The sequence below is a fragment of the Sinocyclocheilus grahami genome, unplaced genomic scaffold (assembly GCF_001515645.1).
Source record: "Sinocyclocheilus grahami isolate Dianchi unplaced genomic scaffold, SAMN03320097.WGS_v1.1 scaffold29.1, whole genome shotgun sequence".
Lineage (NCBI taxonomy): Eukaryota > Metazoa > Chordata > Actinopteri > Cypriniformes > Cyprinidae > Sinocyclocheilus > Sinocyclocheilus grahami.
The window spans coordinates 1994076-2014610 of NW_015505208.1; the positions used below are offsets into that span (position 1 = coordinate 1994076).

At 36.6% G+C, this 20535-nt stretch overlaps 1 protein-coding gene and 1 long non-coding RNA gene across 2 annotated transcripts in view; both read right to left on the minus strand.

The window, feature by feature from the left end:
* The window catches only part of LOC107570680 (uncharacterized protein C1orf127-like), a 145514-nt gene that overhangs the window by 68396 nt on the left and 56583 nt on the right, over positions 1–20535 (minus strand). The gene's annotated exons all lie outside the window — the stretch shown is intronic.
* LOC107570746 (uncharacterized) overlaps positions 1305–20535 on the minus strand; it is a 27445-nt gene continuing 8214 nt past the window's right edge. The window contains exon 3 of the long non-coding RNA XR_001607085.1: positions 1305–1591. This is a non-coding gene — a long non-coding RNA (uncharacterized lncRNA). The remainder of the gene's footprint in view (positions 1592–20535) is intronic.

Below are 20535 nucleotides of genomic sequence, written 5' to 3' on the forward strand. Positions count from 1 at the left end.
CGATCGTGACCATCACCCAGAGCCAGGTAACGACCGCATCCAGAAACGCTTGGGTGAGACGTTGTCTATAGCAAGACCCACATCGTCTTTACAAAGACGTAACGTCAAGTTTGCCACGCAACGTCGTCTTTAAAAAGACGCTCCCAAAATTGCTCTTTTAGGGGAAAAAGCTCTTTTAGCATGCTGAGGCGCACAGGGGAGATGATCATCTGCAACACAAACAGGGGTTAGTGCAGCCTGATGTGTGCAACCCACTCGACACGGGAAACCACCACCGCTGAAGCGCCGTACCGTCAACACGAAGGGCTCTCCAAAAGCGCACTGAACTCGTTCAGTCTTCTTCTCTCAGTAGAGTAGTCAGGAGCAGAATGATGTGATCGCAGATCGAAAAGCTGAATATGCGCTGCATCTGCTGCCCACTTATACTCACGCTGTGATCAGCGGCAGCTGGATGCAATAATCGTATGCCAATGTGCATTGGCTCGTTTAGTTTACACTCGAAGTAGATTGGTCTCTCTAAGCGAGATCCTAATTGACGTCGAGAGTGACCGACTGAAAGAGAACTGAATTTCCTATCATCATTTATCTCATGCCTTCATGCTGTTCCAAACCTGTATGACTTTTGTTCTTCCATGGAACACAACAGAAGATGTTTTGGAAAAGGTTGTAGGGTTTTTGCCCATACAAAACGTCAATAGGGTCCAAAATTGTTTAAAGAAAGAAAAACATACATGCACATACTATCTCTTTAAATATTAAATGTGCAATTTTTTGTCTCACTATAGTGCCAAAAAAACAGATTTGCAAAACTAGTGAATGTTGTCAAAAAAGCTGTTGTCAGTCATTGGTCAGTACACAGATAGCCCCGCCCAAAGCTCATGCCATTGGTTAAGCTAACTTTTTGGGATTGACTTTGTGGGATTGATTGGGATGCTCAAACATAGCAATATTTTAATTGTGCAACAGAACTACAGTATATACTGGGAAAATAACCTACAAATGTCATAGTCAGTTAGCTGGGGAAGTATTTTAAATTACCAAATAATATAACATTAATTATCAGCTTTAATTCTTATAAACAAACATTTGATATGTTCTCTATATTCTATTGTGAATAAAATATAAGTTTATGAGATTTGTAAATTATTCCATTCCTTTTTTATTCACAATTTGTACAGTGTCCCAACTTTTTTGGAATTGGGTTTGTATACAAATAACACCTTTAATTCTATTTTGAAATTTTTCAGGAGCAAGTACATTTTCAAATAGCTAAGAGAGCTAAAGCTGGTGATTTTGTTAATAACAAAAAAAAAATTGCACAGCTGAATGAATTTACTTTAAATTTTGTTTCAATCTTGTTTGGCAGAAGCTATTTGAAATCTATAGGCTGTCTATGTACAGTCATTTATCACTGTGTAATTTTAGAATACAGTCGTTTGTCAGTCTCATTTCAAGCAGCAGGAAGGATAAAGATCTTTGATAGCCGCACGCCTTTCATCTTTTCAGAAATCCCTGCACTGCCGCACCTAGGTTTTTATTCTTTAAACATCCCCTTATAGGTCCAAACTGCACCGCATGGAATCTGATACACCTACAGAGGGAAATAAAAATAAAGAAAAGTGAACTCCAGGCTAAATTTTAAAGGGAAAAAAATATCACACTCCTTTGATGACAAAGTAAAAACAAAAGACTTTAGGATATGTTCTGAAGCAGGCTGAACATAAATCCACACAGAGACATCTCCAACATTTGACAGTCTTCAACGAGTCTCTTTTAATTATTTTTTTATATTCTTTTAACATTTTTCTTTTCCCTTTACTATTACGATGACAATTGGCTGTCTTTTTGCAAACATGCATGCCAACTAAGGATGTACGCATTTCCCATCAGTCTGTGAAGCCCACCGAGTAGAGATGGGCAAATTCAGGGGATAAAATGGTTGGGGAGCCCAAAAAATTGTTGAGATGCCTGAGGCATGATATGACAAAACAGCAAAAGTATCCTGGTTAATGTTTTTTTTTCCTAGCATACATTGTATACAGTATATAAATACAAAAGTACATTTTATTATGTAAATAAACTTAATAAATTATCAATGATATTCTATATATGACAAATTTCCAATACTTTTCTTCTATTTTTAAATTAATTAAATTTCCCAATATAACCCCTGGTTAAGCTCAGTGATAAACGTGTCATTTATTTTTATTTGTGGTGAGCGTATAAGAGAGGAAATGCATAGTGCAAACTCTTAACAATCATTTTCATGGAAAAAAAATACCCAGAGCTTTCCTAGCCACAACAATTTGATAGAAAACAAAACGCCTGTCGGGCTGGCGAGTGAGAAGCATGCTGGTTCCGGAATGGCCTGTGAAAAGTCATAAAAATATTTTCCTTTTTATCTAATGTCGCCCATAACTCATTGCAAGGAAAAGCTAATCAATAGCACCTTAATGAAAACTTGAGCCATATTTTATTTTGCTGCAGAGAAGGCCAGGATCAGCATTTGTTGCCTTGTTGTGTGCTGGGTCTGGCCCCAGGGCTGTTAGACAGATGTGCATCACGCTCGCAGATACGTTAAATATTTGCTGCCTTCTCCTAGAAATGCTTTATCAACACGCCAAGCAGAAGGAGTGAGAATTTCTATGCAGAGAGTGCCATTAGAAAAACAACAGCCACAACTGTGAGTCTATATTTCATAATTTCAGCTCTGTCATTGCCACAGTCAGTGATTTAATATGTGAGAGGAAGGAAGAGTGAAAGGTTATGACTTCTACACTTTAAAATATTCCACCTACACTGATAACGCGGCTATCCCACGAACCCTTCTGTTTCATCCCAAATCATCTAATATATTTCTTTGTGGCTCACAGACATTCCCCTCACATTTAGAAGAAAAAAGATCCACAGCCAAGATCCCATATGCTTTCTATTTCTTTTTATATGTCAATAAATACAATAATTACACATGTGATTATCACAAATTATAAAACATATTGAGCATTCGCTCAAATCAATACAGAGAGACAAGCTCAAATTTGCCAGTATATAAGGATGACTGACATATGGAATCGCCAGGTTCCCATATGACAACATTCAAGAATTATTATTCTAAGAATTATTGATAATTTTACACAAAACAAAATGATTTGCACCACAACAAACTATTTCTAGCCTTCTCACAACTTCTCACATTACACTGGAAAAATGATAAATGCTGAAAAATAAGCAATTATTGACCTGATTATTGAAAAAAAATATTGTACACAAAAAGATTAATATAGTATGTTTTAGAAAAAAAATTCAGTCTCTTAATTAAAATTACTTTAAAATTACTCGTACTTCTTGCAAAACTGAATAAAATCCTACAGTATATTCTAGTCACAGGAGGCTCAGACAGCATCCAAACAGAACAACGAGGATCAGCTCATTCGTTGAGACTGAGACAACACCCAGCATGCACTGGGATATGAATAATTAATATAGTTACACTGTTTGAAGGTTTGCAGTTACATATTTTCGTACTTCTTGCGAAACTTCATAAAATCCTACAGTATATTCTTGATCCCTCACACACTAAGAGGAAGCTCAGACAGCATCCACACAGAACAACGAGGATCAGCTCAGTTATTGACAACAATTATTCATCAAAGGGGAAAATAATAACTCAAAGGTCAAGTCATAAAAAAAACAATATCAGGCCTGTCTCAACGCTCTGTGCAAGAGTCACATTATGTTAACCAAAAGAGAGCTCTCTCAACACGAAGAGATAAAGGAACAGTGGAAGGTGTGCCGGAGTACCTTCACATCGTATCAGGAGACGGCACAAGTACCTCCGTGTTACTCGGCCATTCTGTGTAACCACCAGTCCCCACCTGAATAGCAAACAGCAAATTTATCAAATTTATATCCTCGGAACGGTACCTGAGAGATTACGAAGCAATCAGCTAATATTGTACTTTATTCTGTTCTTTCGTTTAGATCGTCGGCACCATTTAGAAGTAGTTTTCTTTCAAATGAGTAACTCATTCATGAGGCGCGGGCCTGCAGAGAACTGTCCGACAGTGAGACGTCATTTGCATAGATTTGCATTGTCAGGATGCAGTGAGGGAGGGAGAGCTGACAAGCCACTGACTGCTCTGTGATGCTAAAAGAGCTGACATGCTCTCCTAAACGCCAATCCCATCCCAAACAAATTTCAGTCTTTGTAATTAAAAATTATGTTTAATTAAATGTGGTCTTGCCCTTTATTTGTATTATTTGTGACATTTACTAGCAATTTCTGAGTGAAAACGGTTTCTGTCATTTTTTCCCCCATTGTATTGCATCTCGATGCTGCTTTTCTACAATGCACTTCAATTTTTCACATCAAACCAATAAGCTGAATTAATGCTTCTTTTAAGAATTAATTATTATTTTCAACAAAACCAAACGATTTGCAGCTGTAAATAATTATTAAAGAATATAATGCTGAAAAAAAAGCATTTATATACCTGATTATTGTTTTTTTTTTCTTTACTTGTTACTCTGAGGTTCTAACAACTCTCATACTATAATTTTTTTTAAATTTGTAAATAAATATTAAAATAGTATGTTTTAGAAAAAATACTATTTCAGTCTTTGTTATTAAAAATTATGTTTAATTAAATGTGGTCTTGCCCTTTATTTGTATTATTTGTGACATTTACTAGCAATTTCTGAGTGAAAACGGTTTCTGTCATTTTTTCCCCCCATTGTATTGCATCTCGATGCTGCTTTTCTACAATGCACTTCATTTTTTCACATCAAACCAATAAGCTGAATTAATGCTTTTTTTATATCAATTAAGCCTACACTCAAAAAAGTTTTCAGCCCCATTTACATTTACCCAGCATGCACTGGGATATGAATAATTAATATAGTTACACTGTTTGAAGGTTTGCAGTTACATATTTTCGTACTTCTTGCGAAACTTCATAAAATCCTACAGTATATTCTTGATCCCTCACACACTAAGAGGAAGCTCAGACAGCATCCACACAGAACAACGAGGATCAGCTCAGTTATTCACAACAATTATTCATCAAAGGGGAAAATAATAACTCAAAGGTCAAGTCATAAAAAAAACAATATCAGGCCTGTCTCAACGCTCTGTGCAAGAGTCACATTATGTTAACCAAAAGAGAGCTCTCTCAACACGAAGAGATAAAGGAACAGTGGAAGGTGTGCCGGAGTACCTTCACATCGTATCAGGAGACGGCACAAGTACCTCCGTGTTACTCGGCCATTCTGTGTAACCACCAGTCCCCACCTGAATAGCAAACAGCAAATTTATCAAATTTATATCCTCGGAACGGTACCTGAGAGATTACGAAGCAATCAGCTAATATTGTACTTTATTCTGTTCTTTCGTTTAGATCGTCGGCACCATTTAGAAGTAGTTTTCTTTCAAATGAGTAACTCATTCATGAGGCGCGGGCCTGCAGAGAACTGTCCGACAGTGAGACGTCATTTGCATAGATTTGCATTGTCAGGATGCAGTGAGGGAGGGAGAGCTGACAAGCCACTGACTGCTCTGTGATGCTAAAAGAGCTGACATGCTCTCCTAAACGCCAATCCCATCCCAAACAAACACACACACACACACACACACACAGTGCTGCCTCAGAGCGAGTGGAGGACTCTTCAATCAGCAAGAGAAGTGGCATTACAAATTTTTTATGCGAGTAAACAGATGTCTGTTCACATTGTGAAAGCGAAAATAAGTTTTCAGTGCTTGTGAAAATGCCAGTTAATTATCAGCTACATTTATAAGGGGACTGTGCCTATAAAATCATAAAAAACAAATGACTGCAAAACAGACAATGTCCTTGTGCCACTGTTTATGCCGTTTCGTAAAAACAAATGATATATTCTCATATTCTCATCTATTTTCTTCTATGCTACAGATTCTATATTGAAATAAAAATAAGAAATTTAGTTCATTACAAAGTATTTTTATATTTGTTATGCGTTAACACACAAATTTGTTTCATGTCATTTTATGTAAGAAAATAAGGAAGTCTGGGGCTAGGGATATTTTTTATTAATTTTATTTCAGTGTTAATTTTAGCTATGTTAGTACATAAAGTTAAACTAAATTAAAGGTCACATATTGTACACCTTTCTGGAGTTTTATTAAGAATAATATATTTGCGGTATAAGTACCAAAACCCATCTCAATATATTTTTACAGCTCCTCTCTCAGGAGCTCTGCTGAGAACCGATCGATTTTGGCCTGTTATATTCTGAGCCTCTCTTCTGATTGGCCTGTTGTGTTCTGAGTGACACACGGCCAGGCCAACCACAGGTAACTAAGGTCAGCCGACGTCACAGCGCTAGCTGGAGGCAGCAAAACAAAGGGGAAACTGGAGGCAGCCCATTCAAACCAGCAGATATGCGATGTAGATTCGGCTACATAAGGAGCTTAAAATATCATCTTGTTGTGATGTTGGGTGCCAGAATCGACGTAATACAGACTCAAATTAGAAATTTGATCGCATATCTGCTGCCACTGCCAGACAAAAAGAACGACAACAGCTGTGGTTAAACGCGATAAAACGAGCAGACTGGACAGAAACGATCGTCAAAAATGCTCTGTTTGCAGCGCACACTTCTTATCAGAAAAGGTTCAATAAAGTATTGTCTTTTGTTGTTATGGGCGTGTCTACAGATTTCTTGCCATATGTCTATGTTTCTTGCATCTCACGACTATGTCGTGTATGAAATAATGTCTGTGTGCATGCGTGTAAAACAACAAACTGACGATTTATATATAATAATTTGTAATTGTATATACATAGTTGCTGTCAATATGGGGTGCTGTGTACATTAATGAGGAAAAAAAATTAACTTAAATGATTTTAGCAAATGGCTGCAATATAACAAAGAGTGAAAAATGTAAGGGGGTCTGAATACTTTCCGTACCCACTGTATATATACAAAAGTACTTTTTTAATAATAGTCTGTTTCATGGTAGATTGTGACAATATACCCCACTAAAGGTCAACAAAAAGTTTGACAACTAGGCTTGGTCTTCTTTATATTCTAATCAAAAATGTTAAACTGATTTTTTTCAGTAGTATTTAGTTGTCAAAGTTAACACGCATACAGTAACTGAACTGTTAACTGCTGTTAAACACACCATCAATTTGAATTATTACGAATCATAAGATGATACATCTATTCAGAAGAGAATACAAAAACAACATTCAAGTGCTTGATTCAATTCAATTCAAGTGGGCCATGATTCAATTCAAGGTTCAGTTATCAGCAGGTGAAACCTACTTTAAACCAGAAGCTGACTAAAAAGTTTGCCATTTAAAAGTGCGAGAAGTCTCATTTTCTAGTCAGATGAGACCAAGAGTTTTAAAATGATAGATTTTAACATTTTAAAGCTATTTTTCCTTACAAATTTAATGCAACAACACTTACCCAACACTATATCTGAAAGGCGGTGCTGTGGGGATAAAGCAAAGACTAAGAACTATAGATATTGCAAAATACAACAGAAGCGGTTTCAGTCTGCTAAAAAATTTACGCAAGGGAGAACGTTCATAATTCAGCAGGACAATGATATCGGACACAAGGGCAAAGTAACACTGAAATGACTTAAGAACAGAGAGGCGACTGACCTTAAATGGTTCAATCAACCAGTTTTTTAGCGTTTGTAGTACTATCTGACACTATTAACCCAAGAATAAACTCATCAAAAATATTCCTGACAATTTTACATTGAAATGTTTATTTTCTTGAGTTTTAATTCTCTTTTAAAAAGTATGAGAGAAACAAAATGAATGTAGGATTGTAATTCAGTAAAATTCGAAAATTGGTTAAGGTGCGATTATTGAACGCAGGCATTTGGTGTGACCATTGATATTCAAATAGATTGTCAAGCCAAAATATCACAGCAGTACCCCCTTTAACACTGAAGCCCTGCCCTGGAGGAGCTCGGCCAGCGGTCTGTACTGTAACATATGATTGCGGAGCACAAAAAGAATGATGTTTTGTTTTCTCTGTTTCTCCGTCTCTCTGCCAGTTTTTGCTTTGGAGGCAGCTCCTGTTTATGCACATCCCTCAGGCCATTTGTTTGTAGCATTTCCTGGTCCCGGAGTGGCATGCATAATGCAGGAATGAAAATGTTAACAGTGGCAAATAAAATCGGCAAGGTGCCCCCACAAATCAGGGCAGTTTAGGAGCACATTTAATCATCCGTGCATAGGGAGGCGCTGCGATTTATTGTGGCATTTCTGAGAAGATCAGGACCCCATTTTTCCAGGGCCTTTCCAAGCCATTCGCCTTCGTCCCCCTCCCATCGGATTCACATCGAGCGAGACATTCTGCACTCACTCAACCAATGGTGCAAAATTGATGTTGCTCTTTGTAAATGTATATGTGGTTGCTCTGTTGTGTTTTATATTAAAGCAATAAGCTACTCAAAGCCATGCATTAGTGATTTTACTACCTTCATGTTCTAAAAGCCCCTCATATGTGTAACGTATAGCCTTGAGTGAATTAAAGCTTCTTTTTTTTTTTTTTTTAAGTTGTTCATTAGCTTTTTACAGTTTACAGTTACTAAGCAATGTGGTAATTTGACACATTAACATAAAAGGAGTGGTCACATGATCATAATTATTAAATAAATGAATCATAAAATAATATATTTTGTTAATAAAAATATATTTTAAAAGTAAAAAAAATACAAAACAAAAGATTTATTGCAGTCATACAAATGACTAAATATAATTGGAATATTATATATTTAATCTATAACATAACTATTAATTATAATATAAAATAATATATAAATATTTTAAACGGTTGAATATTTGTAAATTAAAAAAATTAAATACATGTAGAATATGTATTTAATGAACATATTTATACATGTAGAAAATGTAAAAGCCAAACTCTGCAGATACTGTGTAAAAATGTATTGCTTGGCATGTTGTTAAAGTTTTATTAAGTAAATCTAAAACTATGAATAACAATTTATTTGAAATAAAGCTAAAATAAAATAAAATATAAATTAAATTAAATTAAGAATTAAAAATGTGCCATTGGCAAATAACAGAAATAATAAAATTACAAAAAATTACAAAAGCACATAACAAAAATTACTATATGTAAATAATTTTTTTAAAAACTGAAAATATAAAACTTCAAAAAATATATAAAACTATAATAGTATATAAATAATACTGGAGCTTTGTTCAGAATAAATGCAAACAAGGTTCTCAGTCAAGTTCAAAACATTGTAAAAATCCACAAAGTGCTTGATGTAAAAACAAAGTGAAGCTGTAACATGATCAAGGCCCACTGCAACTGCAACTGAAGACACACACAAGTTACCGCACCATATGGTGGTGTCAGGAAAATAAATGGTTTAAAAAATTCATGTGCGGAGCACACGAGCGATCACAGAAATACCAACACAAGGCCCCTCATGCTTAACCCTGCTAATCAGGACCTCAGGGGGGAGTTTGTGGAGAGATACAGTAGCGCTGCTCTAACTGAATTGAAGACCACTTTAGTATTTAGGCAGAAGGACCGGCAACTGTTTCCAGATCTACGGACAGCGGCGCTCATAGCGATACAATCGCCAGCGCCTTTCAGCACTTCCTGTGCATGAGACAGACTAATCAAATGAGCTGAGACGAGAGCTGCCCGAGCTTTTAGTCCTGTGTCCCGAAGCCCACCCTAAAACAATATTAAATCCATCCCCCCCCTCATTTCTTAATGTCTACCCCCGAGGTACACTTGGTGTGGCTTGAGTCATCACTGTTTAGGTCTGTAGACCAGGGACACAAGCTGGTGGCAAGGTTACAGCCAGGAAGACGAGGGACACTCATATTCTGCCAAGACGGCAAAAAACTTGTAGAGGGCTTGGAGTGAGAAGATGCGCTCTGCTGACAAGGCAGCCGTCACCTCACTGCGGCTGGAAAGACTGATGCGCCCGGACAGCGCTGGATAGCTGCGCACATAGATGGGTCAGTATAGGAAATACAGCTGCCACCCTATGGGACCGACCAGTCAGACAACCACACTGTTAACGCCATGGAATCAGCTTTAGATCAATGTCACATGGGAAAATATTGGCAAAACAAATGCTCTCTGCTGGAGAGGGACAGTCCAAAAGCCTGAGACCAGACGTGAAAATGCTTCTTTTTTGCATATATTTTAGTATTATTACATATTTTATTGCAAGTGGGAACATCATTCCACCACATCATAAAAAAAAGTTAAAAACAGGTTTTTGCAACTTTTTTTTACTTTATTTCTCACAATTATGAGAAAAAAAAGGCAGAGTTTAGAGATATAAACCCAGAATTATTCATTCTCACAATTCTGAATTTACATCTGGCAATTCTGACTTTTCTTCCTCTGTATTCTAAGTTTACATCTCGCAATTCAGTTTTTTTGTTTACACCACAGAATACAAAATAAAAAGGTAACTGTGACTTTTTATTTCTCAATTCTATTTTTCTGACAATTCCAAGGTTATATCTCACAGTCACAATGCCGTTTTTTTTTCTCAGAATTGCTAGATATAATGACATAACCTGCTTTAAAGTTTGTGTTGGAAACAGGCTTCCATATTTGAACAATAGTGTGTATATACAAACATAAAGAAAATGAACAAATATTGGTTATGCTAAATACATATATAAGGCACAATTACCTGTTAATTTTCCATTTACTGTAAATATTAGCTTTAAATGACACAAAAAAGAGGTTTAAATGTTTAACTTTTTAATATTTGATCTTTTGGATCCCACTGAAGGTTGTTCATTATGTTCCTTAAAAAACTGTGCATATTTTCAGTCAATAATTTGTCCTGAAGTATCACATGAAGTCATTTTCGAGCCAGATTCAATTCAAAGAGAAGGAAAATTGTTCCATTTACTGTAAATATTAGCTTTAAATGACACAAAAAAGAGGTTTAAATGTTTAACTTTTTAATATTTGATCTTTATATGGATCCCACTGAAGGTTGTTCATTATGTTCCTTAAAAAACTGTGCATATTTTCAGTCAATAATTTGTCCTGAAGTATCACATGAAGTCATTTTCGAGCCAGATTCAATTCAAAGAGAAGGAAAATTTAAACCATTCTTCCACAAAACACTGGACCAAATCTGTGTCACTGTGAGTGAGCAACACACGGTCACTTAAATACTATAGCAGACACAAGTCCCAGTTAATTCCTCCTCTCCCAGTTTCCAGCTTGTAATATTTGGTAATGACCACAAACCATGCACTCGCTTATTGTGTCATCATCTAAGCTATTTTAAGAATCTGGAAGCACATTGAACTTTTTAATAAGACAAATTAGTGGCATGATGTGATGATTAAGTAAAGGCCCCAGAGCTGTGGCGGTAAGGAGGCCCTGACTGAGCATGTGGGCAAGAAGATTTCAAGTTAAAATTTCAAAGAATAACTAACAACTACAATCTCCAGCTTCACTTCATTTAACAGCTGCACAAGAGGATGTATGAGACAATATTTTCCTAGAACATTGCTGGTGTTTATTATTAAACAATAAATTGCTTAATTTATATACTTATTTATAAACATATACATCACTGTCCAATAGACTGAGGTCAGTACTTCTTTTTAATTCAGCAAGGATATAAGAAACTGAACAAAAGTGATGTATAAATACATTTATAATGTAATACATTACTGTTTTTAAGTAAATTGTGTTCCTATTAAGTAGGACAACAGTTGTCAACATTATTTATGATAGGAAAGCATCAAAACAGCATATTAGAATGAAGGTGTGACACTGAAGACTGGAGAAATTATGCTGAAATTTCAGCTTTGCCATCACAGGAATAAATTACAAAAACACTTATTTTAAATAGTATTTTAAAAAATATTTAACAATATTACTATTTCACTGTATTTTGGATCGAATAAATGCAGCCTTGCTGTGCATTTAGACTTCTTTCAAAAACATTAGCATTTTTTTAAATATCTGTAAATATTAGCTTGTACTGTTTTTCTCAGTCGGAACGGACTGCCTCTGATTCATTTGACTGCTACTCGTGACAGAATTCTGAATAGAACCACAGTAAACATTAACTACTACAGCAACTAATCTTGCCCCAAAATCACATAGTTCAGCAGCAGACATGTTGATGAGAAAGCCATGAAAATTCCATGGCAAGACTTAAAGTTTTGTTACAGAGGACATATAACTCTACCACATCCCTGTAATCTCAAGCAGTGCTTCATTATATTAAAGTGATTTCATACTGGTAATCATAACAGAACACTCACAGTCATAACAAACACGTAAACACACAATGGCGTCTTCAACAACTCTCATCATTCATGTTGGACAGCGCCACAAAATTTAAAGCATTTCACAGTAAAAGATAAAGGGCACTTCAAAAGATGTTAAAAATGTGTTCGGCACGCCATCAGTGTGATTGTCTTACTGATGGGCTGCCTCTCTCATCTCCCACCCCAATGTCCCATGACTTATAAAAATCACTGGGTTTTAAACAATGCTTAGCTGTTTACTGAGTGCATCAGGACGAACGAGGAAATGAGGATAAGCGAAACGAGAGAAAAAAACGCATGTCCTAAGTTGCTCTACTATCGCCATAAATCAAGTCCAGTTTATTGCCTCTAATAAGTTGATGCAAGGCCATTTTTCTCGCTGCCCATCGTTCAAACATTTAAGACATATTTACAAGGAACTTGTTAAAATATTTAATAATATTTAGTGGCAATTTCAGAGCAGCCTGTCAACTGCAAATTTACGTCCCTTAAGTGTTTAAAAAGGCGATGACATGAATAACAAACTGTCAAAACTGCCTCATTTGCATAGACAGGCCGTAACTCTGATACCTTGAGTAAAAAAATAAAAAAACAGCATTTTAACAAAACAAGCCATAAAGACAACACTCATCGTGAGTGATGGTGCGCAACTTCTCCGCAAAGTCGCTCGCGAGCAGACAGCGTCCCGTTACAGATGCTGCCGAGATCATGTCAGCTAATAAAGGGACATATATCCTCCTCCCCGAGTTATTTATCTGGTGACTACGAGTGCAAGATGGAACGTCTCCTTCGGAGTCTTTTAATTAATTGCCATAAAAAGCTAATTCTGAGACGAGCGAGCCAAACAATCGTTTCCGCCGCAAATCTTGTCAAATATTTAATCCATAATTTTCAACTTTAAAGTCAGGGAAAGCTATTGACTAAGCTCGGCGCTGCATTATCGATTTAAAGCTGCCTGGCGTACCTACTCTGGCCGTCTGGCCTTGTTGGCTTGTGCTCTGAGATTCTGATATCAAGTCTTTTGACCTGGCAATGGCCTGGCTAGCGCATAGAGAGAAGGGCCCCGTTGACACTGATTGCAGGGCTATGAGTAGTCTCTCCCCTGTGCCCTCTCTGCGCAACTCTAATTAATAGCCTATTCATCTTCTCTGATCTGAGTCTGCACACGCAGTAATATATGGTTAGTTTGGCGAGCAAGCCATTAAAGTGTAATAACCAAGTGCAGGCACTCGATTTGGAAGAGTAGCACCTTCTTACCATGGAGGGGAAACAATTAATTTCTTTGATGATCCTATGTAGCCAATCGCCTATGCTCCTGAGAGAAAAACAAAGCCCATGGCGCGAAAGCCGGACACGTTTTGGGCACCAAAGACGCTGACATTGTTACGCAATCCTTCTCTAATCTATACCGTCACCCTAGGCAAGAGAAATATCACTCAAGCGTCTCAAAGGCAAGGTGGTTGCCGTCTCTGCAGAGCACTGATCTCCGGTTACCTTTTTATCATTTAAGGCTCCCACAGCCAAGCTGAAGGTTAAACGTATTTAATTCCCAACGCAGCCCTAGGCTGAGACTATTTACTCAAATCTGCTGAAATATATCATGGTAAAGACCTCAAATCAGGTGCAGAATATAAAAAGCACTTTTTCCCCAGCTTTCCAGACTCTGCAGGTGAGGAACCATGCCAACAGGATTACCTGGTGCCTGACATTGGGGGCAGCTGATGGCAAGAAGGTAAATATCCTGAAAGTACATGTAAGGGTGTGGTTGATTTATGTAGCTATCGTGCAGGGAAGACAATTATTTCAGAATTAGACTTCAATAATATCCCATCTCAGAAGGATTCCCAAACCTTAAATAGACTGGCAGCTAACCAACTAAGTAAACAAAAGGTTGCACAAACATTGACAGACAATGGTCAGACCGTATTCAATCCTGCGTGGCAGTTAAGGAGTTACTTGGGAGTTATTCTGTGTTTCTCAAAGCAAAAATCCATAAACTTCAAAGCCGGCATATCGCGAAGGTATCCGACTGAATGATTACTTGAGCACCCATTATGGAACTTTTATTTTGTATCTGTTAACCATGACAGGCCTTCTTCCCAACTGCCTTTTATTAGAGAGAAAAAAACACACTTGCATGCATAATAATCTACTTGGTATTTCACGATTATGTGAAAAAGAAAAAATCTGAATACCCAGGATTCAGCTTGGGGTTTTGCCTGCCTCTCAAGCAAAACCTTCTAAACCCATTATTCTTTTTGCTAGAACTAATAACGTTTTTGTCTCTGCAGCTTAAGAGACTAATTGACTAGTTTTTTTGGAGGATAGCCCAGATGGAAAAATAAGTACCCCTTAAAGACCCTATTCCCTCCTCTTCCCACAGATTTAAGCCCCTTATTAATTAAACTTTCACAAAGTCAGGGGTTTTTATTAAAAACGATAAAGTCTACCGCCTTTCGAACAATTCTTTTGTATTGTTTTAGAGGGTGAAAAACCATTCGCATGACCAGATGGAAATTTTCTTTTAAATACCATAATTTGTGGTCTACAGACTGAAACGCAAAACACATTTAAGATGAGGTACTTAAAAGGATAGTTCACACAAAATTGACATTCTGTCATCATTTACTCACTCTCATGTCGTTCAAAACCTGTATGACTTTCAGGAGAAGTTTTGACGAATGTTCACATGGTTATCCTCCATAAAATAAAAGTGGATGGTGACCAGAGCTGCCAAAAAGCATCTTAAAACATAAAAAAACTAGTCCACACAACTCATTCACTATATTCTAAGTCTTCTGAAAAAACCTGAAATTTAAGTCATTAAGCTCTAAATATCTGAAGTTCGCTTTTACTGTATGGAAAAGAGCAGCTTGAACATTCTGCAAAACATCTCCTTTTGAGTCATACAGGTTTGGCATTACATACAGGTGAGTAAATATTGAAATTCTTCTGAGAATTATTCAAGTTGATGCAAATTGGTCAAATGCGCAAATAACATGTATTGTGTGACAGTATCGTCAGTTATCAAACTGTTGTGAACAAACAAGGTTTCGTATGGATCTGAACTTGAGTCAGTGAGCTCTGGTTGACAGGATGTTTAACGTGGGGTGTGTCTTTACGTTATCACTTTGGATCAGTCATCATCTTGATCAATTCATTAATTTACATTGCACTATAAGCCTTGAAACAATATTTGCAAATCGATGTCATGTGGTTGAAGTTGTTGATGCTGCTACTCAGGACATCAACTTTTTTTAACAGCCCTTTAAATAAAACGTTCAGAACTGTGAGGTAAGAAAACTGACTACAAATAAAGGTGAACTATGCCACTGACATCGAGTCCAAAAAGCAACCAATGAATTCTCAGGGATAGTGGGAGGTGCAGCCGGCTGAAACTGAACTACACATTTTCGAGCACGGCCAAACACGTGTCTTTCCTGTCTGTGTCCATACATACAGTATAGCACTATCACAAGACCCAAAATAGATCAGCTAAAGAGCAAGATGACCCATGGAGTGTTTGGAATGTGGATTTAGAAGAGAGTGACAGCAGAGGCTGCTTCTGACGTTTAAACCCCAATAAAACTTGCACTCATCTTCTGTATCATGAAGCTAATCGGTCGTTCTAAAGCTAACAATCAACAGGCAATCGGCAATCTACTTTTCTGCCTTATCTATTCATTTAACTACAGTTGAAGAGCTTTTCATGTTGTCAAAATTAATTTCCCCACCCATATTCCTCTCCACCCAAGTTAAATAGTACAGAATGTCGAGGTGTGGTTGCAAAAATAAACAGCAAAAATGTGTTTGTACATTCTTTTTTTTTACATTTTCCCATAATGATCTCACAGCAGAGTCAAACAGTAGCTGACATTGTCAAGGTGACGTCTTTTCGATACAAAAAAAGTTACAAGTTATGAATATATCATACAGGTCACATTTTTTGTGTGTTTTTTTAAACACAAACACAATAAATGAGATCTCTTTAATAATTGTTTATCCTAGTGATAGTGAATAATTTTTTCTCCACAATTGTTTCTCCTAGTGATAATGAGATGAAATGGAGAGAAAAAAACCCCCCCCCCCCCCCAACATAAAGATTACAGTAAACTTACATGTGTCTCCTTCAGAGTTTTAGAAAATATCTCACCAATGTCTCAAATTGTGCTCGGATTTGCCAAGATTTGCTTTTAAAAGTCAGAGAATTTAGTATTACTCAAACATTTCTCACAAGTTCTGCATGATTATCAGAACTGTGCTGTCCACTTTCATTTTACAGCTCAGTACTCTCATTGTCCCATTTATATCTAGTTTTATTTCTCTTAAGCAACATAATTTGACACTGATACTCACACAAAACTTAGCTGAGAACTCCATTTAGTCCCCTAAATGCTGATAAAGCAACGTCTAAGCAAAAAAAGGTTTCCTCTAGAAACAATCATGCACTGTGCAAGTTAATGTAAACTACACAATTTTATGCATATAAGACCTTGTAACACTACTGAAATGAAAGGTTTTACATAAACCACATCAACGATGCAAGAGTAATATGACTGTTAAGAAACAAATCGATCAAACAAATCTACCTAGCCATCTTGTTTCAGACATAAAGTACATTATACTAGGAAAATTACCTTCATTGTACTAAATAAAAGGATTCATTGTTTGCTCTTTGCTTTCATCCAGTTGTAAAAATGATGATGTGAAAAAGAAATGAGTTAAATAAGGAAAGACAAATGACAAACATTTAATAAAGGGGGGAAAAAAAGCTTCTTTTGAACAAAATGTAATAGAGCGAAAGACCGGAACAGATATCCCATTTCATGAGAATTGCTCTTTCCAGTCATTCCACTTGAAAAAAAACAATTGAAGCCCGCTTGGTAATTTTTCCCTCAGTTATCTGTTTTCTGCTAACGAGATGTCACTAATATGTTCTGGAATGCTGGGTGAATGGGCAATATGATTGGCTACAAGGAACTTAATGATGTATACTAAATGTGTGAGGACAGCTTCTTCGCTGATTTTTTTTATGCACAAACACATTTGTTGACAAGCTTTCCAGTAGAGTTTGCCGTTTCACGAAGGCTTTACTCTCAAATTAGAAGTGATGAATCGTTTCTAGGGTGCCAAATCCTTTTACCAATCAAGCAGCCTCTGTGTTTGTTAGATTGCGCATTTTCCCTCAATTACATAAATCGCAAGGACAAGACGGAATAACGTAACAGGCAGAACAATTAAAAGAAAAGCAGTTTTCCTGTCTCCATTTACGAAGAAAAACAGCTGATTGTTTACCTGTGTTCCTTTCAACTAATTAAAAGAGAAAAGCAAATATTGTAAGATGTCTGTTGACGTAAGTGCATAAGACAAATGCGATGTGGATTTCGCTTTATTGTTCCTCTCTCCAAACAGCATGCTATTCTGACTTAATTTGCAGTAGTGTGCCATCCTGAGAGCATCTAAAGCCATCTTTAAAGAGTCCCATTTAAAATTCAATGTGATTAGCTGCCAAATTGCTACCAAGTCTGCAGCGTAGGGATGGGGTAAAAATTTAATTAGGATTCGTACATAAAAGAGAGGTCTTTGTCACATTTTACAAAATGCATCCCAGAATGACCACTATGTTCAAAGCTCCTTTGCTCCTGTGAATCAAAACTAATCGATCTGAAGGGAGCGGAGGAGAGAAATTAGGAGGAAAAAACACACACGAAAGCTCAGGGAGGACCTCGGTGGCACCGCAAACCCACAGGACACGGCATGTTTAAATAATACAAAACTTTTCTTTAATCACAGTTTAGAAAATTGGCTGGGATCTTCAACAGGAGGCAGCTGCAGAGCCCCACAGCCATTAACGAGATTCGCTGAGGGTTTCCCCTTAAAATATTTACACCGTCCCATGACACTGCAATACTGTCCTAGAATGAGGAGATAAGAACCGAGGAGGTATGCTGAAGTTCTCCTAATCAATTTGCTAATTACTGGAGTGGCTATAGGAGAAGGGAGGAATTCCTTCTGGCGACGCCGCGTACTAATAAAAGCTAAAAAATTTATTTACTCAGACAGCTAAGTGGAATTACCACACAAGCTGATTGAGACGGCAACCGCTGAGGTCTCTGTCAAGGAAGAAAAGGGAGAGGACAAATAAGCAGTCAATAAGGTTGTTCCGTAACATAAGAGGCCAAGTATCCATTTGCTGAAGGTGAGAGTAAAAACAGAGACGTCAGTGCTGACAATCCATTTTCTGCTTTGAGAAAAAAGCAGCTTCAAAATCATTGGCTCTTAAAAAAATTAAGAAATACACTTAAGTTATATGTATTGATAATAAATACTAAATAATATCTACACTACCAATCAAAAGTTTTTGAACAGTAAGATTTTTAATGTTTTTTAAAGAAGTCTCTTCTGCTCACCAAGCCTGCATTTATAAAAAATAAAAAAGTAACATTTTGAAATATTTTTACTATTTAAAATAACTTTCTATTTGAATATATTTTAAAAATGTCATTTATTCCTGTGATTTCAAAGCCTGATTTTTAGCATCACACAAAATTATCGCTAATGATACATTTCTACAATGACATCTACATTTCTTTTCCACCACTGATTTTTATCTCAATTTTTATTTCAGATATCACAACTTTTGTCATGTGCGCATTTCTTATATTCTTTTTTTTAATGTGTCAATTTAGTTTCTAACATATGGAACCAACAAGAGAAAATGATTTTGCGCGCACATGATAAATGAAGACCAGAGAAGAACAGATAAGTAAGACTTTGGCTCAGCGCAGCACAGGTCAGAGGGGCGGTAGACTTTGTGCTGGGTGTTTGAGCTCCTCCGTACCTCATGAGAGCAGCGGTCCCTTCCCACCCCAGAGGCCAGACTCAACACTGAACCTGTCACAGAATGCAACCCACATCCTCCTCGAGGTTACAGGAGGAGAAACAGGCGCCTTCCTCCCGCTCAGATGCGCTGATTGCAGCCCCTTTTTCTGACCTGTCCCTCGGCCGCGGCCTTCCCGCCCCGCCTGTCACACCGCACCGTATGTCTGCTACTGCACGTGCATCAATTAACATAAACTAAAAGCCCCAACAGCACATGATAAACAACACCACAGAGGAAGATGAAGAAACATCCTCTTTAACGACGATGCAGAAGCGCTTGGAGCATGTACTCCCTCAGATTTCTAGAATCGAGTTGATTTTCATTACAAAAGAAAAAAGACAAATAATAATTATAAAAAAAAAAAAGGAGGAGAACACACACACACACATACATATATATATATATATATATATATATATATATATAGTGTGTGTGTGTTTATGCAAAAGAATAATGAGTAAATGAAAAATTATGACAAAGTAGTAGTAGTAGTAATAATAATAATTATTATTATTATAATTATCAGTGGTGTTTTAAAATGAGGAGGCCGTTTTATATATAAATATATATTTATATATAAATATGACATAAAGAGAATTAATATAATCCTATTTTGTATTTTATTAATATGATTTTTTGTCATTTAATATTTTTAATACTAATTATACATTTCATAGAGTTTTTATGCATTTTTATATTTATTCCAAAATAATAACTAAAGGCAGTAACAATCTGAACCATATTCTCATATACAGTTTACAATAAGGTTTCATTAGTTAACATTAGTTAACTACTTTAGCTAACATGAACTAAGAATAAACAATAGCCTACTTCTACAGCATTTATTAATCTTAGTTCATATTAATTTCAACATTTACTGAATTATTATTAAAATCAAAAGTTGTGTTTGTTAACATTAGTTTGTGCACTGTGAACTAACATGAACTAACAATGAACAACTGTATTTGTATTAACTAATGTAAACAAAGATTAATAAATACGTGAATGCTCACTAAAAAAACTGACGCAGTCATCACGTTTTCAGATTCAGATAGAGTTTTATTTTGACGTGACACAAAGTAGTGGTATCCAAGCAGGAGAGTTGTTTACTTACTTTATAATTAGTCAATAACGCCATCATTTTCTTTATTCAGAACGAGAGCTCGCACGAAAACAAGAGGCGGGATTTATCACACGATCCAATCACATCCAACCTTAACCGACCATATCCAATTATAGCGCGACGGAGGCATTGCCTCCTCTCACGTGACTTTCTCCCATTCATCTCAATGAGCCTCCAGAAAAGTCATGGCACGCTTTGGGGTCTCTGTAGAAAGTCAATGG